At 40.3% G+C, this 18114-nt stretch overlaps 3 long non-coding RNA genes across 3 annotated transcripts; 2 read left to right on the plus strand and 1 right to left on the minus strand.

Annotated features, from left to right (window-relative positions):
* Positions 1 to 1280: 1280 nt before the first annotated feature.
* Positions 1281 to 4238, plus strand: LOC149983539 (uncharacterized). Its single transcript, XR_016496202.1, has 2 exons — positions 1281 to 3644; positions 3847 to 4238. It is a non-coding gene; the product is annotated as an uncharacterized LOC149983539 (long non-coding RNA).
* LOC149983540 (uncharacterized) lies at positions 1322 to 9042 on the minus strand. The gene is made up of 3 exons (XR_016496203.1): positions 8929 to 9042; positions 6903 to 7026; positions 1322 to 1334 (listed from the first exon to the last, which is right to left on the minus strand). It is a non-coding gene; the product is annotated as an uncharacterized LOC149983540 (long non-coding RNA).
* Positions 8945 to 12214, plus strand: LOC149983541 (uncharacterized). The gene is made up of 2 exons (XR_016496204.1): positions 8945 to 9057; positions 10242 to 12214. It is a non-coding gene; the product is annotated as an uncharacterized LOC149983541 (long non-coding RNA).
* The last annotated feature ends 5900 nt before the right edge of the window (positions 12215 to 18114 follow it).

The following is an 18114-nucleotide window of genomic DNA, read 5'->3' on the forward strand; positions in this document are numbered from 1 at the left end:
ATTGGACCTGGAGGCACAACAGTGTCCAACTTTGTAACTAACAGAGGGACAACCATTGCTAATTCCAGCAAATGTGTCAGCACCATAAATGGACATGAACCAATCCTCAGCTGAAACAAGAACAGGCGTAAGAAGATGCTTCATTTTGTAGACCTGTACCCCAAGAAATCGCAAACACACATCCGTGATCGGTACAACATGGAGATCTGCGGAAACAACAAACCTAAAAAAGAGAATGCAATTTAACGCCACATTCAATTATATCCAAACACTAAATTCTGTTTCTGAAAAGCATTGGTAACCTCTCAGAACACCTATGCTTTTTTGTGATTAAAAGCAGGTGCTACTTACTACATTCGTTCTAACATATCTATCTATAGCTTTGCCAAAAACATGTAAACGTCTGTTTAAACTGTTAGATAAACAGTACACAGTTGCTTTTGTTGCAGGATTCAAATTGAAGATAAGTTGAGGACAACTGATCCATGCTGCAAATTAAGATAATTACAGACCCATTTATCAAACATAATATTCTTACATTTGACAATCTCCAAGAAAAGTATCACGCAGAACATAAGCAGCAAGAACCGCTTTAACAATTGTTGCGTGAGCACCTGAGAGCAATTCATTATGTCTCAAGGTAATAAGTATGTTTATCTATTTTCCCGCATTTGTGAGAAACACAATTTGCTATATACCATTCAAGACCCAACACAGGAATTGATTGCCCATATACTATAAGCGCTGTACTTCATTTGAAGAAGAGCCCCCTTTAGTTGGTAGATTCCCACTGTTCAATCAAGTGTAGCTTAAGAGATCAAGCACTCCAAAGTTGAGCACAAATTTATAATGCTATTCGCAGCACTATAAAAATGACTAGCCAAAGGCAGAAATCACAGAACGGTTCTGAAATCTGAAACATCCCGGAGAGTTAGCAGAACACAGGCCAATACATGGAAAAGCCGCTCCCATTTGACGTTTTGCCACCTAGTCCACATACCAAGAACCTCATAGCTAATAATTGCAACTTTACAGGCCAGAGGCCTTCCAGTCAACATGGTGAAGTGGTTCAACACAAATTACCAGTTATGGAAGGCTTCATTAGCCTTACTGGTCTTCATAGCTACAGCGGATCCAACACTACTCTTAACACCTTACCTTTTTCTTTCATTAGATCTTTGAGTGCCTGCCATTTCACATCGTATGGGATGTTGCTGACAAACACACGGTATCTCTTTGATGGGTTTCCATAGGGCTCAAAGCGACCACCTCCACGCTTCTGGGGCCTCTCCTTCCTGGTATTGGGTTCATGCTTGGCCTTGCCGTTCATTTCCCTTTGTAAAGAAAAAACACATTAGCTAGATAGTTACCTAATACATACATAAGAATAGATGAACTCATTAAGACTTTAGTTAGCCGACTAGCTAACTTGGCTGCAACAAAATCAGACCGCTTTTGTTAGCTACCCGAACGATAAGCCTAGCTACCTGGAGTGGAGCCTGATATCGCACTCACGATCATGGTAGGGATGTCAAATTAATGGGCTGCTGCAGTCATTATGGGGAGCGCTCGGTTATTTAAAAAAAAAAAAATGTATCTGTTATTTTACCAAGTAAGTTGACTGAGAACAAGTTCTCATTTGCAGCAACGACCTGGGGAATAGTTACAGGGGAGAGGAGGGGGATGAATGAGCCAATTGTAAACTGGGGATTATTAGGTGACCGTGATGGTTTGAGGGCCAGATTGGGAATTTAGCCAGGACACCAGGGTTAACACCCCTACTCTTACGGTCAGTGCCATGGGATCACCCCTACTCAGAGTCAGGACACCCGTTTAATGTCCCATCCGAAAGACGGCACCCTACACAGGGCAGTGCCCCCAATCACTGCCCTGGGGCATTGGGATATTTTTTTTTTAGACCAGAGGAAAGAGTGCCTCCTACTGGCCCTCCAACACCACTTCCAGCAGCATCCGGTCTCCCATCCAGGAACTGTACAGGACCAACCCTGCTTAGCTTCAGAAGCAAGCCAGCAGTAGAATGCAGGGGGGTATGCTGCTGGCTAAATTGTGCATAAGAGCATTTTTTACATTTCTAAATGGCTAAACTTATGAGAAAAGTATTGATGAAATCTGAGCTTGCGTCATTTACTATCCATGATTCGGACAGTATGCGTTAGTACATTACACAAGCTGACGTTTTGACCACATCCAAATTGGGGGGAATTACACATCCTTTTTACCTCAGATTAGTGAAGTTAGTATAAAAGTTTACTATAAACACAATGACAAGATCAATTGCTTAAAAAGAGATCTTTATCTTTTTTTTACACATACGCACACACTGGGGGTTGCAAGACTTAGAAAGCTATAATTTTCCCCCTTCAAATGGCACGGATAATTCGGGGGGGTCTTAGGCTTGGGGCAGTGTCCAGATTGTCATACCGACCATGTGCCATCACGGGATATTTGGTAATACTGAGCCTCTAATACAGAAGATTAACAATGCTAACAAGTATATGTAAAAGCCCATTGAGAAAGCTAACTAAATGCTAACGAGTGCATTGGAAACATTTTATACAGTCTCTGACCTAAACTATTTGCAGGACAGACACCCCATTTTTACAAATAAAAAAATAAAAAAAGCTACTCACAGTTTGCCACACGCACAAAACAAATATTAGATGGCAAGTCTCTAGATCCAGGAGGGGATTCTCTGCTGTTTCAAAGCCAAGCTTGATTTTGGAAGAAGCTAACCATTTAGCTAGATAGCTACTAAATTAGCAAACCAAATGTACAACTACAGCGCATTCAGCACAAGTTTAGACAGTTAACTTAATAGTTATAAGATATCTAGCTGGCAAACATTTAATTGTGAATACCACACAGTAACTCGATCACTGAGTGCATGCTGCACAACACAGTGACTCACAAGGTTCTGCTCTCATCGTTGTGTTTGTAAACTAACACCACATGACCGGTAAGCTTCACAATGAAAAATGTGACTGATGAAATTAAGTACGCAATCTTTATCGCATAAAGTATTGCACAAGTTCACAGGAGATATTTACTTAAAATGTAGCTAAAGACTCAAATGTATTAAAAATAAAATACTCCGGCTTGCAGTATAAACGGTATACCGCCCAAGCCTCTAAAAGTCGCTGGCCACACACCAACACACTGATTTGACAGTCAAACTATCACTTAAATAGCAGCCAACCATTGTCACTGTCGATAACCTATGGCGGGTCGTGATTAATTGAAGTTGACAGTAAGTGTTTGTTCCCTTTTTTGTGATGGCAGCCTCCCAAAAACCAACATTCCAAAATATAGATGTAAGTTCTCATTTAACTAACCATGTGTAGGTTATTCCAAAATCACTTGTGGCCTTTGAATTTGGACTCTTCGATATGGCCTAAAAAGCATATTGATTTTGTGTAACTTATGAGCGATTCACGATATACATAAAAAAATATGACCAACTAATAAAGTGCAATATGCAGAAAATCACACCGCCATTTCCTGCTTTCTAAAATTCTAATATTTTGTCTAATTTCGGTTTGCAACAAAACTAGTGTAGAGAATCATTGTACCATTGAAACAGCTGTGAAATATCTTTTCCATAACCAAAAATATATTTTCGGCTGGTGAACAAAACCTGCAAAAACGAAACTTTTTTTTCTCTCCCCAAATTCGTTGTATCCAATTGTTAGTAGCTACTAATCTTGTCTCATCGCTACAACTCCCGTACGGGCTCGGGAGAGACGAAGGTAGAAAGTCATGCGTCCTCCAATACACAACCCAACCAAGCCGCACTGCTTCTTAACACAGCGCACATCCAACCCGGAGGTGTAACCTCATCTCCCCCCTTTTGTGCAATCGATTTCAACGTGATAAATCGAGGAATGACTGACAAGCAATGTCCCCTCTAAGCTACGCAAGTGCACAGCCTTGCACCTCCTGCAGCGCAGAAGAAATGCCAAGCCACGCAGAGATGAGACTGAACTTCACTGAGTTTGCACTATATAGATAAAAGTTTGATCAAATTAACATCACAATCAGCCCCTTTTCAATGCCAACCAAAACAAATCTAACGGTGCAATATTGAGTCTGACTTTGTTGTAGGCAGAGCCAGAGTGCAAAGAAGAAGAATTCTATTGGCAGGGATCTCTTTCATTTACCCACAAACGAATGCGCTTTTCAGATCAGAGCCTCACGTGTGCACATTTGTTGATATTCTTTGCGAGTTATAACCTAGTTACAGATAAGTTTAGGTCAGCAATGGGTAGTTACTGCTTCCTAGAAGAGCACCAAACATGTAGGCTACTTTTTAGAAAATTCAGGTAAAAAGCGTATCTTAATTTAAGGGGCCGTGTTGTATTTTGAGACAGGCTTGAATATGCAAATAAGCCAATAGGCAGAGGGGTAGCCTATATTGTCCAGTTCTCTGCATGGTAATGACATTTTTGTGGTTTCTGTCATCATACAATGCAATTTACAGTCAAGTAAAAATATTTAATGGCAAGCCCTTCATAACGTATATTTAAATAATAATAATAATAATAAAGTCATGCAATGTAGGCCTGCATTGAACGCCACATACAGGCTACTGCAGGCTCAGACATCAAAAACTATTTCCAAGTGGAAATGTTATGGGATTTCCTCCATTGGTTTTGTTGGTAGACCTATATTATACTCAAATAGACAGTAGCCAATAGGCCATTGTGGCTACAACTGTACTGGTACAGCCTCACAGTAAACGTGCACCTGAAGTTCCATAAAGTTCTCACAACGTTCTAGTTTCCTCTCACAAGACCTAAAATGCCCTCAGTGCCCCAGAAAATTTGAGGGAACATTGATGACAAATGTTGCTTTTCTCTTTGTTTTGGTGACCCAGTACCAAAACGCAACATTCCAAAATGTAGCCGACTGTCCTCTAACCAGTGATGTAAAAGTCTCCAGTTTCCATGTATTTATCTAATCTCTCGATCAATGAGAGAAGACTTGAAATAGACAAGATGGCGGAGTAGACATTTTTGGATGACTTAAATGACCCAAAAAATGTATTTTAATAGCGCAGCATTTTCTAAACAGACCCCCTGGTCATTTTATGAGACCCGTCTCCACGAATCGATGAAGATAGCTGGTATGGATGATACTTAGTTAAATCTCTGGTGACGTTTTGTTTAGCCACACCTGTAGCTACCAGTATAATGGTCCAAATATTTTTTATTTAAAATCACATCTGGTGTTACAATCTGTAGCTATTGATTGATGGAGTCGGTCTGATGGTGAACAAGAGTTGAAACGTCCAATTACCAAAAAAATGGCTAGCTACACTTTGTATTGATGTCTAGAGATGTAGCTGTAATTTATTAGCTAGCTAAATGCAAACTCTTCATTCGTGTTTTATTGGTTATTCTTAGGCCAACTTCAAGAGCCTGTCTGAGTATTTCTGGCCTGGTCTAACTAGTTGCTCTAGCTAGCTAAGGAGTCACGACTTGGCTACAACTCCCATACAAGCTGGCTAAGTAAAGGCGCTGACAGACAGCACGCGGCAAACGGGGTGGCTCAATCATTTTCAATGAAGCCTAGACGGAGGGCGAAATTCTATCCAGGTGGAGCAGCCGGCGGTGCTCGTGGAAGCCGCTCAGCAGAGGCGGAGAAAATAGGATTCTGCTCTATTTTTTCCAAGCGATGCAGTTGTTGACCAGTCACAGTAGAAAAACAGCCTGCGTGGTTAAACGTCAGTGTATATGTCCAACAGCTTGCCCACTCGAGCTAGCTATTTTTTTTTTTATTAATAATTTCTGTTGAATGCAAATTCATTTTAAATGCATGCTTATGGTGTCAAAGCACACATTTTTCACACGCTAATATGTATTTAGCTGCTATGGTCACTGGCAGCTGTCACCCTTGTGTTTGAAGGCACTAGCCGCTTTTACTAGAGGGGTAAGTAGTGTACTCGGCGGGGAACTCTGCAATATTCCGCTGGCTGTCTGAAAAGAGCTTAGCTTCCCTTTCGCCCTAGCCAATTAAATTCAACTCCAAGATTTACAATGGAGTGGAGCAGGGACTAGTGTGGGTGTACTGAACTACAATTTGTGACATTGGAGCTTATCAAAAACTACTAATTTCAGCAACCAAAGCCATAATAGCCATAAATTACACGTTGTAGTTGCGGGCTTTTCTTTGGGTGCTAATCAGAAGATTGATAAAACCTTTCATTGTATGTGATGTCGAAGCTCCAGTCTGCCCACACTAGTCACCGCTCAGCTCCATCCTAAATTCTGGAGGAGTTTAGTCACCCCTTCACCAGATATGCAATATATTCCATAGATGGGTTAGCTGACAAAAACTATGTGCATGGAGCAGAAGTCTGTGTGTTGCTATGATTCTGAATGGCCAGATCACTAGAAAGAAAGAATAACAAGATGAAACAAGCTAGTTTCTTGTCATTGATACTATGTCTTATTTTGAGGTGACTAATTTCATGTCAATAATGTATTTGAGAGAAGTGCTGAATGTGCATATATATATATATATGTGTGTGTAAATATTGAAGATGAAATTTAGCTTACATGTTGTGAACAACCTAAACCAACCCTGTCTGTTTTGCCCCATAGTTGCGCACGGCTCAGTTGTTGCTAAACAACCAACCCATCTCGTGTTTGAATAACTAGCTAGTTGGCTACTCCGCAAGACCAAATACACGGAACAAAAATATTAAACGAAACATACGATTTTTACTGAGTTACACTTCATAAGGAAATTAGTCAATTGAAATATATTAGGCCTTAATATAACTGAATACAGATATGCATATGTTGATCACAGATACCCTAAAAAGAATGCTAGAGGCGTGATCAGAAAACCAGTCAGTATCTGGTGTAAACACCATTTACCTCAGTGCGACATCTTCAGAGTTGATCAGGCTGTTGATTGTGGCCTGTGGAATGTTGTCCCCCTCTTCAATGGCTGTGCAAACTTGCTGGATATTGGAGGTAACTGGAACTCGTCACGGTATCTCTGTGCATTCAAATTGCCATCGATAAAATGCAATTGTGTTTGTTGTCCGTAGCTTATGCCTACCCATACCATAGCGCCACCATGGGGCACTCTGTTCACAACTTTGAGATTAGCAAACTGCTCTCCCACACAACACCATACACGCTGTCTGCCATCTTCCCAGTACAGTTGATACCGGGATTCATCTGTGAAGAGCACACTTCTCCAGCAAGGCCAAACTGCAATCAGGTCAAGACCCTGGTGAGGGCAACACGCACGCAGATAAGCTTCCCTGAGAAGTTTTGACAGTTTGTACAGAAATTCTTCAGTTGTGAAAATCCAGTTTCATCAGCTGTCAGGGCGGCTGGTCTCAGAAGATTCAGCAGGTTAAGAAGCCGGATGTGGAAGTCCTGGGCTGGCGTGGTTACACGTGGTCTGCGTTTGTGAGGTCGGTTGGACATACAGCCAAATTCTCTAAAAATGACTTGAGGCAGTTTATGGTAGAGAATGTAATATTAAATTATCTGGCAACAGCTCTGGTGGACAATTGGCAGTAAGCATGCCAATTGCATGGTCCCAAAACTTGAGACATCTGTGGCATTTTTTGTGTGACAACTGCACATTTAAGAATGGCATTTTATTGTCCCCAGCACAAGGTGCTGTTTAATCAGCTTCTTGATATACCACACCTGTCAGATGGATGGATTATCTTGGCAAATGAGAAATGCTCACTAACAGGGTTACATTTGTGCAAAACATTTGAGAGAAATAAGCTTTTTTTTTATGCACAATTTCTGGGATATTTTATTTCAGCTCATGAAAGACCAACACTACAAGTTGCGTTAATAACCCCCCCACCGTAAAAAAAAAAAAAAATTGGTCAGTTAGCTAGTTAATTTTGTGCAAGCACGCACATTTGTGGCTAACGTTAGCAGAATCAATTGATTAGCTAACGTTAGTTAGTGGTGATTAGCCAGTTAGATAACCATTAAGCTAGCTGCTACTAGGCAGTTTGAGACATAATGTACACGTAGCCAAACCTTAGCGAACAGGAAGGTAAGTGAATTAACAAGTTTAGTTAGCCAACTAGCTAACAAAAGAATAAATTAATGAAACGTTACCCCTGGCCTGGTTTCTCCGTAGCAGCGGCCTCGGTCGACATCTTCGCAGCTTAACCTGTTTCCGCTGTTTTGTTGCTGAATGAATTTGCGGTCAGTAAAGTACTTCAACAAAGTTATTAAAATATTGCCTAAGTTTGGCAGTGGACCTTCACTTACGCAGTATTGAATAAATATAGGGTTTAGTGTATGACTTTGGAGAGACTGGCCGGCTGCAAGCTAGTGAAATGGCGGATGAATTCTTCTTTGGGTTTTATGGCTAACTACACTCAAAAGGTAACGTTAAATTGTTGCCGCCACCAACTGGCCGGAGAAATGCATCCGTTTGGGAGAGGTTATAGACGGATTAGCTGAGAACTTCACGAAAACGATGCCCACGCAAATGACAACACGGAGAAAAACACATCTTTCAAAAATCCATGTAAAAAATAAATAAATAAACAAAAATAAAAAAAATCAACAACAGGGTCAGTTCCGGGACTACAGAAACATGGGAGATTGAGTTTCCCAGTCCCGTCACTGACAGCGCGCCACTTTTAAGTCATAATATGAGTCTGAAATAAATAGATCGCTGCTTACTATGTATTATGGTCTTTTTTTTTTACATAAATTATAAAAGCTATTAGATTTTTAAACAGCAAGCTAAAAGGCCAGCTAACGTTAACCTTAGCATACAACACTGTTTGCCAGAGCGAATACAGATTACTTCCTGTCTACAAGATGATAAAGCAATACACGTAACTGTTTAAAATAAAATTGTTTAGAATTATGCGGGAAGAAATACAGAAAATACTAGATAATTTACCTCGCTTTTTCACTGTCAAATAGCAGTTGTGTTTATTTGTACTACAGCACAAACTCCGAGTGGATGTGATTAAGAAGGCGTGTCATCGATCGACTTCGACGTAACATGAATAAGCAAGGTTGCACCGAGGTAAATATCGTTTTATATTCACACATTCGGACATTTAACAGACAATCATCAGACATTCGCCAAATGCCATTAAAAAAAATGTAAAAATCAATAGCTAATTCACCGTTTGTCACAGAATCTTCAAATTAGATATGATTTATTCTATAAATGTATGGCATACTTTAAAAAAAAATACAGTTTTGATTTGATAGAAATACATTCAACAGACATTCGCCAAAAAACATTAAGTTTTGACTTGATATAAATACATAACATCTCAAATATTGCATTTAAAGATGAACAAATCTAATTCAGTGATTGTCTCAGAAAAAAATGAAAATGTGCATTTATTTGCAATAACTTTAAAGAAATGTTCATTTCAAGTGCAATTTGTTCTATATGAAGTTAGACACTGTTTGCATAAAGTTGTACAATGTTTACAATCTTAAATTGTATGCCAAATCAATGTTCGCATTTTTAGTGCAACAGCTCCACATTTTAAAGTAGTTACAAGGCACAACAATCATTTATTAATAGGTCTCTAATTTAACAGCAAAGAGGCCCCTTCCAATCATTTTCTATTTTGGCTTTGTTGAAGTCCTTCTTTGTCATCCCCAGACAAGCTGAATGGTACCATCTCTGGCATACAGAGCATTCTATCTGCAGTATTAAAAACATAAAACAGGGTTATGTTTATTTACATGTAAATTACAGTTATGGAATACCCTCATTCTGTTACATGCTTTTGCAATTAGGAACATTTTCAAATGTAATTGAATTTATGACTTTAAATGACACGCATTTATTTGACTTTCACATGAATTAGATGCTTTTGAGCCCACACTACTACACAAGGACTACATGTTTTCTGGTAACTTTTGATTACAATACTGGGTGGGGTGAATATATTGTATATGACATACATTATTTTTTGTTAACTAGTAACTAGTAGCCTACAGCAAAGTGTGTTTAAATCATTTCTAACTTGTTAACCATTTCTGCTGGTTAGTTTTTGCTACCATGTGGGGTTTAGCTTGCTTGAGCCTGCTAACTGAGGAGTGTTAATTCACCTGTTTCCATACATGTTTCATTTTAAAACATTTATCTTACAAAGGAGTTGTTTAATCTAACTGCTTAACTATCTATCTGTACATGGAATTGTATTTGTTTTCTTTTTGTTACATGTGTTTTTCTAATCTTTACAGGAAAATGCCACAGACACTATCTGATGTGTGGAGACATTTCACTGCAGCTAATGTAGAAGGAAAAGCTGTGTACATTTGCAAATACTGTGCTAAATAATTTGTGAAGAATGCAACAAAGATGCAGAATCATCTGGCCAAGTGCATAAAGTTCCCTCAGCGGTCACAACAAGCAACCTCTGACAAAAGTCTGTATACTTCTATTCAAGGTCAAATCAGACACCTTATCGATAGCAACAGCTCATGGTCCTCCTGGAATCAGAAGTTTTTTGACTCAATGGAGGAACGTAGTCAGAGACATGCTGATGAATATCTTGCTCGAGCTGTGTATGCAACTGGTTCACCTCTGATGCTCACAGGCAATGTGTATTGGAAGAGATTTCTGAATGTTCTTTTTCCAGCATACACCCCTCCAACCAGACATGCTTTATCTACTAATTTGCTGGATGTTCAACATTCAAGTGAAGGTCAAGCAAATCATAGAGAAAGCAGACTGTATTGCAATCATCTCTGATGTGTGGTCGAGTGTTCGTGGGCAAGGAATAATTAACTACATCATCTCCACCCCTCAACCAGTATTCTACAAGAGCACAGACACCGGGGACAACAGACACACCAGTCTCTACATTGCAGATGAGCTGAAGGCAGCCATCGATGACCTTGGACCACAGAAGGTATTTGCACTGGTGACAGACAATGCTGCGAACATGAAGGCTGCTTGGTCTAAAGTGGAGGAGTCTTACCCTCACATCACACCCACTGGCTGTGCTGCTCATGCATTGAATCTGCTCAAGGACATCATGGCACTGAAAACAATGGACACACTCTACAAGAGAGCCAAGGAAATGGTTAGGTATGTGAAGGGTCATCCAGTTATAGCAGCAATCTACCTCACCAAGCAAGGTGAAACGAATAAGAACACCGCATGTAAGCTGCCCAGCAACAGTCGTTGGGGAGGTGTTGTCATCATGTTTGACAGTCTCCTGGAGGGGAAGGAGTCTCTCCAAGAAATGACCATATCACAGTCTGCTGACATGGACAGCCCCATCAAGAGGATCTTCCTGGATGATGTATTTTGGGAGTGGTAAGCAACCTGAATCTCCTGAAACCAATAGCAGTAGCCATTGCACAGATTGAGGGAGACAATGCCATCCTGTCTGATGTTCAGACTCTATACTGCCTTGCCCACTTCACTGTTGCTCCAAGCAGAGGAAACTGCAGTTCTAAAATACATCGAAAAGCATGAAGACTTCTGCCTGAAGCCCATACACGCCGCAGCGTACATGTTGGACCACAAGTATGCTGGCAAGAGTATCCTGTCTGATGCAGAGATCAACAAAGCCTATAGTGTCATCACTACCGTGTCTCTCCACTTTGGCCTGGATGAGCGCAAGGTTCTAGGTAGTCTGACGAAGTACACTTCCAAGCAAGGGCTTTGGGATGGAGATGCAATATGGCAGTCGTTCCAAACATATTTCATCAGCCCCCTGTTGGAAGAGACTTTGTGGATCTGAGGCTCTTTCTGCTGTTGCCTCCATCATCCTCCAAATCCCACCAACATCAGCCGCCTCAGAGCGCAACTGGTCCTTGTTTGGGAACACACACACCAAAGCACGCAACAGGCTGACCAATACAAGAGTTGAAAAATTGGTGGCCATCCAGGCAAATTTGAGGCTTTTTGAGCCTGACAATGAGCCATCCTCAACAAGTTTGGAAAGTGACAGTAAAGATGAGGCCTCAGAGTCTGATGTTCAAGAGGTGGACATTGAGGAGGTCCAGGGAGAAGACATGGAAGCCTTAGAGGAAGACAACCAAAGCTTTAGTTTCTAGACTATAATTTTACAGATGTATGTTGAAAACGTTTTTGGGAGATGTGATGAATCATTGGGGATCATTCAATATCTCCTTTTCCTTCATGTTCTGTGAAATCATCCCATGTGAAGAATCAATTTATTTAATTAAAGTTCAATTCGTAACAATTTTATTTAAAAACATTATATTGGAAAGATTTAATCATTTGCATTTTGTCTACTTATGATAAGGTAAAATATTTATGTTTCTGTCTCCATATGATATGGTAAATATATTCATTGTAAAAAACATCTACATATAAATGGTATTAATATTAAATTGCATATATGCCCGTTAATTCCCACGGAAAATTTCCACCTCTGAATATTCCCCAAAATGTGCAACCCAAACAATAACACAAGGATAACCCTGATAAAAATTCATACTTCTAAATGTCTTGAAGGATGAAACTACATGAGTTTTCATAGCCTACTGCTATATTACACAAAGACAAACCCAGTTAGTCACATGATCATCGGTTTTCTCTGGATGATGCAAAGCACACATTGATTGGTCTTGCTTCGCATTGAAGACTGGAAAAAAAGAGGATGGCATTTGTATGCATTGTTGACACATTTAAAGATGCTTTCTGGAACCCATAGTTCTAAAGGTTGTGCTTCAATTACAAAATCTGTCCCTCACAGTTGCATACTACATTGTTCTCTCACTCTCTGTGCTTTGTCCCCTTCCCACACCCTGTAGCAAAGGGTACCCCAAAGATCGTCTTTCTGCTTTACACGACCCATTGGAGCCAAAAGTTTACCTCGAAAACACCTAGTCAACTTTGTTGTAAGCTACTGTAAGTCTGAGAATTCCCCTCCTTTTTTCTGTATTTCCTGTTAGCCTAAAGCAGAATAAAAATAACACCTCCCCTAATGGCTAAGACATAAAAACAGCAAGGTTCCATGAGATCACCATGTGGGATTTAGAAATATATATAACATGAATTACAATAATTATAGTTGGTACATCAAACCTACATCAAAGTACATTAAACCTCCCAAAATGTATTTTCAAGTATCAGTATTTCCCTTTTCAGGCTTTTTTCCTGAGTTAATAGATTCAACTGTTCAACACTTACAGCCAAATGTTTAATACCCAGGGTATTCCCAGAACACATTGTGGAAAGTCTATAGATTCAGTGGTCACTTTATTAGGTACAACCCCCTATGCATCTGGAACAGCGTGAATTCAAAACAGTTGATGAAACTGGGAAAGGAGATAGACTGTTCAAGTCCAGTTGGAGTTTATTACAGTCAGTACAAGCTGAGTGTTGGAATTATTTAAAAAAACAGTTTTGTAACTTTTCTGAGTTACAAAAGACCATCACAGACTGTGCTGTCATTTTGCACTTTCTAAAGTTCAAACAAACAGTAACAGAATACTTGAATATTTCTCTGCATGCTCAAGTGTCCAGCAAGCCAAGACCACGGGACTTGGTGTATGTAGGAGCAATTTATTTTTGTGAATAGGGTGGTGAACCTAATAAAGTGGCAACTGAGTGTAGATATTACAAACAAGTCCTTTTGAGCAGTGTCTGTCTGTTATACGTTTGATCAATGGGTATAATAGTACATCTGATCCCCAAGGTCCTCATAGGCTCACTTTGGTATATAGAGTTTTAGGTAAAGAAAAAAACATGAAACTAGGACATTTAAACACTGGCAGAATTCTTTCATCCACTCATATAAAATATGTCTTTTAAAGTACAAATACCCTTCTAAGACCACTGTCTTTCTGGACGTTTTAAAAGGTTTGCAAATAATTATTTCTGCAAGGAATGTGAATTGAAAGGGATTTGGTAATATCTATGTAGGTGACGTAGTTTCTACACTGGTATAATGGGTATAATGTGTGGTAGTTGCACACCTCCCTGCTGAATTATGATGAGCTGATTTGGGCCAGTTTTCATGATCTTTTGTGAAGAACCAAATTTTCACATAGGATTTGTGCTAGCAGTTTAAGAGAGAGAGAGAGAGAGCAAATAGTGTAGGGACAGCCTGGTTGAAGTCCTAGTTTTTAATGGTTAGTGGCAGTAGATTGCAGAGGGGTTCACATACAGTTCAGAGGCAAATCATAATGTAAACATTTAGCCCAAAGACCAAACATGTACCGTCTACTTCTTATATTAGTGATTTTTTTAATCCACCCTCTGGTATCGTTCAATACCCATGCTAATATATATATATATACAGTGCCTTGCGAAAGTATTCGGCCCCCTTGAACTTTGCGACCTTTTGCCACATTTCAGGCTTCAAACATAAAGATATAAAACTGTATTTTTTTGTGAAGAATCAACAACAAGTGGGACACAATCATGAAGTGGAACGACATTTATTGGATATTTCAAACTTTTTTAACAAATCAAAAACTGAAAAATTGGGTGTGCAAAATTATTCAGCCCCTTTACTTTCAGTGCAGCAAACTCTCTCCAGAAGTTCAGTGAGGATCTCTGAATTATCCAATGTTGACCTAAATGACTAATGATGATAAATACAATCCACCTGTGTGTAATCAAGTCTCCGTATAAATGCACCTGCACTGTGATAGTCTCAGAGGTCCGTTAAAAGCGCAGAGAGCATCATGAAGAACAAGGAACACACCAGGCAGGTCCGAGATACTGTTGTGAAGAAGTTTAAAGCCGGATTTGGATACAAAAAGATTTCCCAAGCTTTAAACATCCCAAGGAGCACTGTGCAAGCGATAATATTGAAATGGAAGGAGTATCAGACCACTGCAAATCTACCAAGACCTGGCCGTCCCTCTAAACTTTCAGCTCATACAAGGAGAAGACTGATCAGAGATGCAGCCAAGAGGCCCATGATCACTCTGGATAAACTGCAGAGATCTACAGCTCAGGTGGAAGACTCTGTCCATAGGACAACAATCAGTCGTATATTGCACAAATCTGGCCTTTATGGAAGAGTGGCAAGAAGAAAGCCATTTCTTAAAGATATCCATAAAAAGTGTTGTTTAAAGTTTGCCACAAGCCACCTGGGAGACACACCAAACATGTGGAAGAAGGTGCTCTGGTCAGATGAAACCAAAATTGAACTTTTTGGCAACAATGCAAAACGTTATGTTTGGCGTAAAAGCAACACAGCTCATCACCCTGAACACACCATCCCCACTGTCAAACATGGTGGTGGCAGCATCATGGTTTGGGCCTGCTTTTCTTCAGCAGGGACAGGGAAGATGGTTAAAATTGATGGGAAGATGGATGGAGCCAAATACAGGACCATTCTGGAAGAAAGCCTGATGGAGTCTGCAAAAGACCTAAGACTGGGACGGAGATTTGTCTTCCAACAAGACAATGATCCAAAACATAAAGCAAAATCTACAATGGAATGGTTCAAAAATAAACATATCCAGGTGTTAGAATGGCCAAGTCAAAGTCCAGACCTGAATCCAATCGAGAATCTGTGGAAAGAACTGAAAACTGCTGTTCACAAATGCTCTCCATCCAACCTCACTGAGCTCGAGCTGTTTTGCAAGGAGGAATGGGAAAAAATTTCAGTCTCTCGATGTGCAAAACTGATAGAGACATACCCCAAGCGACTTACAGCTGTAATCGCAGCAAAAGGTGGCGCTACAAAGTATTAACTTAAGGGGGCTGAATAATTTTGCACGCCCAGTTTTTCAGTTTTTGATTTGTTAAAAAAGTTTAAAATATCCAATAAATGTCGTTCCACTTCATGATTGTGTCCCACTTGTTGTTGATTCTTCACAAAAAAATACAATTTTATATCTTTATGTTTGAAGCCTGAAATGTGGCAAAAGGTCGCAAAGTTCAAGGGGGCCGAATACTTTCGCAAGGCACTGTAGATTTTAGCAATTACATTTACTTTACACAAACTTCAAAGTGTTTCCTTTCAAATGGTACCAAGAATATGCATATCAGGGCCTGAGCTTCCGGGCCTGAGCTACAGGCAGTTAGTTTTGGGTATGTCATTTTAGGTGAATTTTTTTTTTTAAAGGCGCGGTACCTTAAGAGGTTTTTGACAAAAAAATGAATCTCTTATTTGTTACTTGTAACTTATTTGATCGAATATAAGTTTCGTAATGATTTGGTTGTTACGAGTATACTGATATTGTAGGACACGTGACATCCCGACAACTTTCAGAGAAAAAAACCACTTTATATCGTGTCTTGTCGTCACGAGTTACCAGCCAGAGTCATAAACCCTGCCTATTTCTACAAATGTAACTTCTTAAAATAGTATTTTGAACCTAACATTGACCACACTGCTAACCTTATGCCTAATCTTAAATTAAAACTAAAGCCCCGTTTCATTGGCACTTTGAAGTCAATCCTTGGGCTGGCCTTGGTGGGCGTGCTCAAAGTGCATTTCCACTGCCTCTGGAAATTATAAATGTCATGTTGCTAGGTAGCCAATTTGTAACTGTTAGCTAGCAAGATGTTGAATAATTTAATTCACCCTCACCATGTTGTAACTAACGTTACTCCATACTCCTTCTAGTGCCAGCCATGTTATGTATTTTTTGTTGTTGATCAAATTCGACACACTCCATATAAAAACTCCAAGCCAGCCGGCTTAACTCTTACCTTGCTTGCCATTGGCTATTAGCTAACTAGCTACCAGTCGTATTGAACACTAGCTAGCTACATTATATCAAACCTATCGTCTGGTTTGCTTGGTTAGCTAGCTAGCTTTCAATATGACCTGGCCAGCTAAAATCCCTAGTAGCTCATGGTAGCTATCTAGCTTGTTTCAACTCTGATTTGCTAGCTAATGTTAGGCAGCTAGCATTTGAGGGCTGACTGTTATCATAAATGTTTATTGTGTTGTGCAAAAATGAATGAAGGATCCAGCTATGGTGGTAATGCATGTAATGTCTGACTACTGCAGTGCTGCTTGTCCATATGCTAGCTAACAGCAACAAGCCCAGAGCTAGCTAAACGCGTCAGCATCCAGCAGTGCTCAACTTGGTGGTTGCATAGTAACGGCCTCACCAGTCCGAATTCTAATCGACCTGGCGCCAGGTGTGAAACTGGACTGCGCTGGCCCGGGTTTCCAGTCCGAATTCTAATCGACCTGGCGCCAGGTGTGAAACTGGACTGCGCTGGCCTGGGTTTCCAGTCCGAATTCTAATCGACCTGGTGCCAGGTGTGAAACTGGACTGCGCTGGCCTGGGTTTCCATTCCGAATTCTAATCGGCCTGGCGCCAGGTGTGAAACTGGACTGAGCTGGCCTGGGTTTCCGTCAACCCAGCTTGAATGTGAGAATTCCATTTGAGTCAGCTCAAAGTGCCAGTTGAAACGGGGCTTCATGCATTTTCACAGGTTAAAGTTAGGTGGTATAGGGCCTGGTATGGCGTCTTGGCAAAATAAATTGCACTTTTACTGCAGTTTCAAAACTGCATTATTTTTTTGTAAGGGGGGGCAGTTGAGCGACGCAAAGCGAAAAGCCAAATATTATGGATATACTGACAAGATACTACATGTCTCTCCGCGCTAACAATGTGAGTCGTCCACAAAGCTGCGTCTAGCTCCCGCCTATCCTTACTTTCGATTGATGGATACTTCTCATTATTGTAATCCTTTCTTAAAAATTCGACGAGGGTTGTTGATGTCAACCGTCTGTATTCAATGGAGAGAGAGGCTATGCTATTAGCCTCATGTCATGAACATGCATAGTTATCTCCAGACAACTCCAATATAAAGGAATAATGGCCTGGGGCTGATTTTCATGGTTTGGTCTAGGCCCCTTAGATTCTAGACGATTCTGTGCTTCCAACTTTGTGGCAACAGTTTGGGGGATGGCCCTTTCCTATTTCAGCATGACAATGCCCCCATGCACAAAGTGAGGTCCATACAGATATGGTTTGTCGAGATCGGTGTGGGACAGCCCTGACCTCAACCCCATCTAACTCCTTTGGTATGAATTGGAACGCCGACTACGAGCCAGGCCTAATTGAACAACATCAGTGCCCGACCTCACTAATGCTCTTGTGGCTGAATGTAAGCAAGTCCCCGCAGAAATGATCCAACATCTAGTGGAAA

Source organism: Oncorhynchus mykiss, chromosome 5 (assembly GCF_057628025.1).
Source record: "Oncorhynchus mykiss isolate SJ-2025 chromosome 5, ASM5762802v1, whole genome shotgun sequence".
NCBI lineage: Eukaryota > Metazoa > Chordata > Actinopteri > Salmoniformes > Salmonidae > Oncorhynchus > Oncorhynchus mykiss.